Genomic DNA, 8,742 nt, shown 5'->3' with positions numbered 1-8,742 from the left:
GATTGGATTTCAGAACCGAGACTACTGTGTGGTGTTTGCCTTTATTGCTGTAGTGCTTATCGGTTATTTAATTTGATATTTTTTTTGGTATTGTTGTGGTATTTTAATTACTTTTTTCACATCCTCTCTCAAACTGAGGTTGGAAGCTTCTAGAAAGGACTTTGCCTATTTTCAGCATATTTGATTTTTGATTGGGAAGAGGACATATTAGGTGATGGGTATTCCCCTGATTCAATGTGAATAGGTATCCGGAATATTATAGTGAAAGATATGTAAGCCATTATGAAAAAAAAAAAAAATTGTGGTTTTTTTTTTTTTTTTTTTTTTTTTTGGTCGGAGGCTTTTTTTGACTTATATGTATTATTATTATAGCAATTATATTATATGTTATGTTGTGTTGTTATATCGTGTTGTGTTGGTTTGCCTCATTATATTAATTAATTTTGTCCTTTAAATGAATTCTTATTTTAAAAAAAAACAAAAACAAAACAAAACAAACAAACAAACAAAAAAAAACAACTTTAATTTGCCCTGAAGAAAAAGAAAAAAAAATAAAATAAATAAAAGATAAGATAAGGCCTCCCAATTCTTACCACAGGCTGTGTGCTTTACACTGACTGTATAGAATGAGGAGGTACAGTAAAGGCACCAAAAAAAAAAAAAAAAAATGGTGGGACACATATTAAAAAAAAAAAAAAAAAAAAAATAATAATAAAGGAAAACATTCATTAATAACAGCACAAAAATAATAATTAGGAACAGAACTTTAACACTACACTTAGGGGAGAGGTCATCCAGACAGAAAACAACAAAGAAAAACAACAAAAACCAAGGAAATGTGCATAAAAGGCACATTAGAATAGATGGACTTAACATATACCATTTTATTCTCCACAGAATACATTCTTCACAAATGCATATGGAACATTTTCCAGCATAGGCTATATGATGGAACAGATAAAAGTATCGGTATATGAAGATTTAAAAACTTTTTTGGATTTTGGGCCACACCTATCTCTGTACTCAAGAATTAGTTCTGGTGATGCTCAAGGATCAATCAAGATCAGCAGGTAAGTGCCCTTTATTCTATACTCCAGCTCCCTGATGATTAAGATCTTATCAAGAATTTTAATGTTTGCAATAGTGTAAAAGCCAGAAGTGATGAGAAGACAGCCAGAGAGATAGTACAATGGGTAGGGAGGGAGCTTGCCTTGAACATGGCGAGCCCAGGTTCAATTCCAGGCAGGCTATATGATCCTTCAAGTACTACCAAGAGCTTTTCCTAAGGGTGAAGCCAGGAGTAAGCCCTGAGCACAACTGGATATGGTTCCAAAATAAAAGGGGAAAAAAAAAAGAAATAAGAATAAAGCAGGAAAAGTCACACGTGGAACAGCAGACTCCTGATTTGGGTTCTATGTATGGCACCGCATGATTCCTTGAACTACTGGGAACTAGGAGCCAAACACCGTTCATTAGATGTGGCCTAAAACTAATAAATATATAAATAAAATTATGCTCTTGTGAGAAGCTGAAACTACAGTTAGATAGGTGATCTTTCTTATTGGTCCCAGAAAAAGTCTTGCTCAGTCACGGTGATCAAAGTCAGTTTTCTGTAATTAGTGATCTTGGTTTATTCACAGATCAGAGGATACAGTGTCTTCTGATTTCATCTTACCATTAGGTGATGAGGTAGGGCAACCTGCTCTTAGATCAAGTTGTTGCTGTTTCCTTCTCATGTAGATATTGTATCAACCAGGTGAAGTTGGTACCTGAGCAGTATTAGGAACTCTCCAGGGGGGAATTTGATTCCTAGTGCTGTTGCTGGGATGTCATTGAGTTTTAATGTCAAATGGTCAAATTTGAAATGATTTTACCCTGATATGTGGCAATTGGTTTTTGTGTATTAAACTTATATTTTTCAGACTATATAGTAATTGGTTATTCTATGATGTATTTTCCCAGTCTACATATCTTTTATTTCATTTTCCTAAATAAATTTCCTAGTATATCCAAGTACAATATTGAATAAGAAGATTATTTTGCCAAGATGAGTAAGAGAATTTTTCCAAGAGTATAACATCTGATTCAATAGAGAACAGATCATTGTCTTTAGAATCAACTTTTTTCAGATACAGGAAAAATGGCATTTGTTTAATTCACTTGATTGGATTATCTAAATAAAAGATCTAGAATAATTTCTATCTTTTGGAAAAGGAGATTCCAACACAATCTTCTATACTAAGAGATCTCAGTCCAATAAATGAATAGTCTAGAGAACCAAAGAATAGATAATTGTTATGTCTCAAGGGTCTAAACATGTAACTTTTTGGGGGGAGGCCACACCCGTTTGATGCCCAGGGGTTACTCCTGGCTAAGCACTCAGAAATTGCCCCTGGCTTGGGGGAACCATATGGGACACCAGGGGATCGAACTGCAGTCCGTCCTACGCTAGAGCTTGCAAGGCAGACACCTTACCTCTAGCACCACCTTCCCGGCCCCGTGTAATATTTTTAATTTTTAATTTTATTGAAACCATTGTCAAAGTTCTTCGCAGTTGGGCTTCAGACATGCAATGATTCAGGGACAATTCCACCACCTAAGTTCCCCAAGTACATCCCGTACTACTACTCCCAACCCTCCAGCCTGCCAGTATAACAGACCCATTTTAAGTTTAGATTGTTAAAATTTGGGTCTCTTGATTTCATTGTTGTTGCCTTTGGCTTGTATATTTAGTTCTTTCTATTTTTTTTTTTTTTTTTTGGTTTTTGGGCCACACCCTGTGACGCTCAGGGGTTACTCCTGGCTATGCGCTCAGAAGTTGCTCCTGGCTTCTTGGGGGACCATATGGGACGCCGGGGGATCGAACCGCGGTCCGTCCTAGGCTAGCGCAGGCAAGGCAGGCACCTTACCTCCAGCGCCACCGCCCGGCCCCAGTTCTTTCTATTTTTACCACTACCAATGCACGTGAGACTGCTTGGCCCCTGGCTCCCATCCTTTCATATTTGTGTTTCTCCTCTTCCACTCTTCCCATTGCTATACTTTGAGGCAAAGGATATTTGAGGCAACTCCCATTTAGACTATTGAATTTCTTCATGCTGTTATTCTAAATACCACATATAAGTGATATCACTCTTCTTCTGGCTTACTTAATTTAATATAATATTTTTCAGTTCCATTCATGTTGCTTCAAATTGCATGATTGCATCATTCCTTACAATTAAGTAGTATTCCATTGCATATGTATATCACATCTTCATGATCCACTCATCTGTTGTTGGACATCTAGGTTGATTCCAAGTCTTGGCTATTGTACTGAGTGTTGCAATGAATAGCGGTTTGCATACATCCTTTTGGATGAATGTTTTTATGTCCTGGGGAAATATGCTCAAAAGAGGGATTTCTGGATCAATTGGAAGCTCTGAATTTATTGAGAACCCCCCATACTGTTTTCCATAGGGGTTGGACCAGGCAGCATTCCTACCAACAGTGGATGAAAGTTCCTTTTTCATCATATGCCTGCCAACAGAGATTGTTCCCAGTATTTTTGATATGTGCTATCCTCAGTGGTATAAGATAACATCTCATTATTGTTTTAATTTGAATTTTCCTAATGAGAAGTGGTGATGAGCAGTTTTTCATGTGTCTGTTGGCCGTTTGTCGGTCTTCTTCAGAGAAGTGCTTATTCATTTTCTCTCCCTATTTCTTTGTTTGTTTGTTTTTGGGTCACACCCAGAAGCGCTCAGGGGTTACTCCTGGATCTGTGCTCAGAAATTGCTCCTGGCAGGCTCAGGGGACCATATGGGATGCCGGAATTCAAACCACCTGCCAGCCTGGATCGGCTGCTTGCAAGGCAAATGCTCTACCACTGTTCTCTCTCTCCGGTCCCTCCTCTCCCTATTTTTGATGAGGATTTTAGATTTTGTGGAGTAAACTTTTGTGAGTACTTTGTATACCCCAGATACCAAACCTTTATCTGATGTGATGAATGCAAAATTTTTCTCCCATTCAATTAGCTATCTTCTAATTTTAGCCCATGTTTCTTTTGCTATACAGAAACTTTTTAATTTGATGTAGTCCTATTTATGTTTGAGGTTATAGTTCTTGCCATTGGCATCCTATCATCAAAAACTTCTTTGAGTCTTGGAGTATTCTTATATTTTCCTCAATGAACTTTACAGATTCAGATCTAATATCAAGGTCTTTAATCCACTTTGAATTGACTTTTGTGTAAAGTGTGAGATGTGGATCAATCTTTAATTTCTTATACATGTTTATTCAATTGTTCCAACACAATTTGTTGAAGAGACTGTCTTTATTTCATTTCAAATTCTTGGTACCTCTGTCAAAGAATAAATGACCATATACTTGGGGGTTTGTCACTGGATATTTTATTCTGTCCCATTGATCTGAAAAACTGTTTTATGTTTGATCACTGTCTTTGTAGTACAGCTTCAAATTAGGTAATGAAATGCCTCCCCTTTTCTTGTTTTTCAATATGGATTTGGCTATCCTAAGTCTATAATGGTTCCAAATAAACTTTATAATTGCTTTAAGTCCTTGAATAATGTTGCCTGAATTTGAATAGAAATTACTTGAATCTATATAGGTATATATTTAGGTAAGATGGTCATTTTGATGATAATTGATTTTTTCCAGTCCATGAACAGGAATGTTCTTCCATTTCCTTAGGCCTTCTTCAGTTTCTTTCTGAAGTGTTTTGAAATTTTCATGATCTGGGGCCGGGCGGTAGCGCAAGAGGTAAAGTGCCTGCCTTGCCTGCGCTAGCCTTGGACGGACCACAGTTCGATCCCCCGGTGTCCCATATGGTCCCCCAAGCCAGGAGCAACTTCTGAGCGCATAGCCAGGAGTAACCCCTGAGCGTTACTGGGTGTGGCCCAAAAACCAAAAAAAAAAAAAAAAAAAAAAAAAAAAAAGAAATTTTCATGATCTAGGTCTCTCCCCTCTTTTGTTAGGTTGATTCCTAGGTACTTGATAGTTTTGGACACTATTTTAAATGGGATAGACTCAGAGACTTTTTTTTTTGTTTGTGGTTTTTGGGTCACATCCGGCAGTGCTCAGGGGTTAGTTACTACTGGCTCCATGCTCAGAAATTGCTTCTGGCAGGCACGGTGGACCATATGGGACACCGGGATTCAAGGATTCGAACCGATAACCTTCTGCATGAAAGGCAAATGCCTTATCTCCATGCTATCTCTCTGCCCCCCCCTTTTTTTGTGGACTCAGAGACTTTTTGATCTCTGTTTCCTCTGAGTTATATATAAGAAATGCAACTGTATTTTGTGTATTGACTTTGTAGCCGGCCACATTGCTGTATTGGTTAATTGTTTCTAGGAGCTTTTCTGTGGACTCTTGAGGGTGTTTATTGTGTGTCATCATGTCATCTGCAAATTCCTGGCTCTCTCTTGAGAGCTGTGCTTGGGATCAAATCCAGGCCAGTCTCATGTATGACAGGTGTCCTACTCTGTAGCATTGTATCTCTGGTCCTAGTTTCTGTTTTGTTTGTTCTTGTAAATATAAGATTTTTGGTTCCATAAAGGATTTTCATGTGATATGAAAGATGACAATCATTTTTATTCTTTTTGGTGACTTTTCAAAAGTGTCAGTGAACAGATTTCTAAACAACTAAATTCTGAGTTAAATAGCTCCAGTTTTACCTAATGTCTGTTTACAAAAAAAATTTTTTTTGCGTGGTCCACTAACAATCATAAAATCGAAGGTCACGTTTGTCATTCTTTTTTTTTCTTTTCTTTTTTCGCTTCACGAATTTGCATGTCATCCTTGTGCAGGGGCCATGCTAATCTTCTCTGTATCGTTCCAATTTTAGTATATGTGCTGCCGAAGCGAGCACACGTTTGTCATTCTAATGCAGATACCAAGCCTGAGCTAAAACATTCTGTATCAACTATAAACAGGCTCTGTCACTTTATGTGTACAAGTTTGAATTTTATTCCAATTAATAGACTTTAGGGAAAGCCATGGAAATACCTTAAAGTCTACAGTCAACTTCTTGGTCTCTTGTCAAAAGTTAGGTCCTGCTTATCAAAATTCCTTTAAAGAATTTTTTTATATGCAGGAAAAAAATTGAAGGGGATGTAATGGTCAGGATGCTGGGGGCCTCTGACACACTGGCAGTCTAGAAGTGTGGCTTATCATTGTTCCTAAACATAGAGTCAACAAAACAAAAAGAACGAGATCCAAACCACAAATGCCAAACTTAAAAATATGTCTGTCAAGGAAGCAGACTAGGGATGAGGGAGCGGGGAACCTGGAGATATTGGTGGAGAAAAGTTAACTAGTGGTGGAACTGAAGTTAAAACACTGAAAAATTGAAACTCAATTAGGAGTAACTTTGGAAATCATGATGCCTTGATGGGAAATTTTATAAAGAATGTTTTCCCAATTGTAAAGTTTCATTCAATATTTGGTTTAACCCCTCACAGATAAGCATATAAAATAATGTATATAGATAAGACAATTCATGTTGGTAAGTTTGCATTATGTTAGTCACCCTCTCATTATTTTAGGAAACCTTAACTATAACTTGCAACTCAGCAAGTTCAAGGAATGTAAGATACCTAATGCTTGTCTAGACCAGTTTCCCAAAGTGGGTGACACTATACCTCCATGAAGACTCTAATAAGACCTAGGGCATCAGTAGTAGACATCCAAGCAATGAAAGGTGATTTTGCTTGTTTTCTTAAAAATGTTAGATTGGAGGAAAGGTGGATAGGGAGGGAGGATGCTGATTGTTATTCAATGGAGGTTTTGGTAGGCCAAGTAAGTTTGGGAAATTCTGGTCTAGATATTACAAAATCTTGACGTCAAAGGAAAAGTTATAAAGATTTCAGAAAAAGAAGGCTCAGATGGAGCCTCAGCATGAAGAGTCAACTCAGCAGAAGTTGACTAACCTCTGGAGAGGAAGGTGGGGGGAAGGCAGGAGGTGGTGGTACAGAAAGAAGGGATGAAGATGATGTAAGAAGCAGGCACTGAGCTGCATATACATGACCGCAGCTGTGCACATGGGTTCATAGAAGTGGGATGGGAGAGGTTAGAGAAAGCTTTTTTTTTTTTTTAATTTTCTTTTTTTTTTCAATTTTTTTCTTAGCTTCAGTTTCTTTAAAGATTTTTATTTTGCAGAGAGGCAATTTTAGAGTTGGTAACATCTGGAAGCCTCTAGATACCAATCAAAATAAGCCTCTCATTTAGTTTTAGCAATTTTAGAGTCAGAGCTGTTCCATTCAATTTTAAGAAAAGCACGTTTGGGAAGTTCAAAAGTACCCATCATGACCATTGGAGTGCTAAATTACTTGTAGTTAATTGAGTCCATTTAGTTAGAAATACACATGTTGGAAGAACCATGACACTGAAACATTAAGGCAGCAAAAGTTCCTGAAGGAGAAATGTTTTGAGACCACTTACCCATGATCTCATCTCAATATTATTATTACCAGAAATATACCTATTGTGCCTTGATTCTTCATAGGTGACCCCCGTATCCAGGGCAGAAGTTGGCAGAAAAGGAAATGAATGTGCTATTATCCCATGGAATAGTTGTTTCTAGAATGATCAAGCTAGAGCATATAAGTCTATACAGTTTCACAGAATCTCTCAACTCTCAGGCTTTATGCAACTTCAAACATGCACTCCCAGTGGACATAATATCAAATTGGAGAATCTATCCTTCAAGTATCAGAATGAAGGTCAATACTATTTCAATCAATTACAAATCACTTTATTTTAAAAGTATGTCCATGGGGGCTGGAGATATGGTATTGCAGGTAGGGTGCTTGCCTTGCATGCAAGAGTCAGGTTTGATCCTTAGCACCACATATGGTCCCCCAGCCCCATCAGAAATGATCCCTGAACACAGTCAGTAGTAAACCATTAAATACCATTGGGTGGTCCAAAAAATTTGCCCAAGGCTGACAAATTCAGAGGGATAGCCCCTTAAGGGACAGATAATAAGACCTTAAAAAACCAGCAAATTTCCCCTTTGAGATCAATACTAACCTTTGGGGAACTTCTTCCAGGAGAAAACTCACTCTAAGACTTCCAAGTAGATAAGAGTAACAAGCCAGTTGAGGCAGCATCTTTCCAGCAATTGGAGAAGGGGATCAAGAAGGTATCTTTAGATTCCTGTACAAAGCATCAAATATGTTGACCTAAACAAAAGTAATTAGTTATCCCAACAATAAAATGGGTCTCTGCAATATTAAAAAAGCAAAGAAGGGTAGGTTAGAGAGTGAGATGCAATTTCCAGACTTCATGGCTGCCAATCCTTTATACAGTCTAGACAGTCGCCAGCATTAGTCCCACCAGAAGGGGAAAGTGCATCATTTCTCCAAGAGATGCTGAGAATATTGGATCCTATCATTTCTTGTGCGGTCATTTGTCTTTTTAGCTGTCCTACTTCATTTACATTGCTTCTGAACATTAATTTTCACAATATTCACATCAAGAAAATAACTGGAATAGTGATCACTTAGCTACAGGTGACCCATGACTTCTGATTCCACAACAATAATGTGGGATCAGAAGTCACTCATATTTTCCTTTTTCTTTCAAGAGCTCTTCTATCCAAGATTAGCTATTAACCAAATGAGCAGTCCTTAGCAAAAGTCTTGACACTTACAGACTAGATGAGAGAGAACTCTTTGGGAAGTTTGATTATAAATGTATTCTCCCTTCCTTCCTTCCTTCCTTCCTTCCTTCCTTCCTTCC

At 37.7% G+C, this 8,742-nt stretch overlaps 1 non-coding gene and 1 pseudogene across 1 annotated transcript; one reads left to right on the top strand and one right to left on the bottom strand.

Moving 5' to 3' along the window:
* The first annotated feature begins 576 nt into the window (after positions 1 to 576).
* On the top strand, positions 577 to 683 carry LOC126014834 (uncharacterized; annotated as a pseudogene).
* A 5,079-nt stretch (positions 684 to 5,762) lies between these two features.
* On the bottom strand, positions 5,763 to 5,869 carry LOC126015194 (U6 spliceosomal RNA). The gene has a single exon (XR_007498084.1). It is a non-coding gene; the product is annotated as a U6 spliceosomal RNA (small nuclear RNA).
* Between the last annotated feature and the right edge of the window lie 2,873 nt (positions 5,870 to 8,742).

Source organism: Suncus etruscus, chromosome 7, assembly GCF_024139225.1.
Source record: "Suncus etruscus isolate mSunEtr1 chromosome 7, mSunEtr1.pri.cur, whole genome shotgun sequence".
Lineage (NCBI taxonomy): Eukaryota > Metazoa > Chordata > Mammalia > Eulipotyphla > Soricidae > Suncus > Suncus etruscus.
Note: the sequence above shows the minus strand (reverse complement) of the source record. Positions and strands in the feature narration are given on the sequence as shown.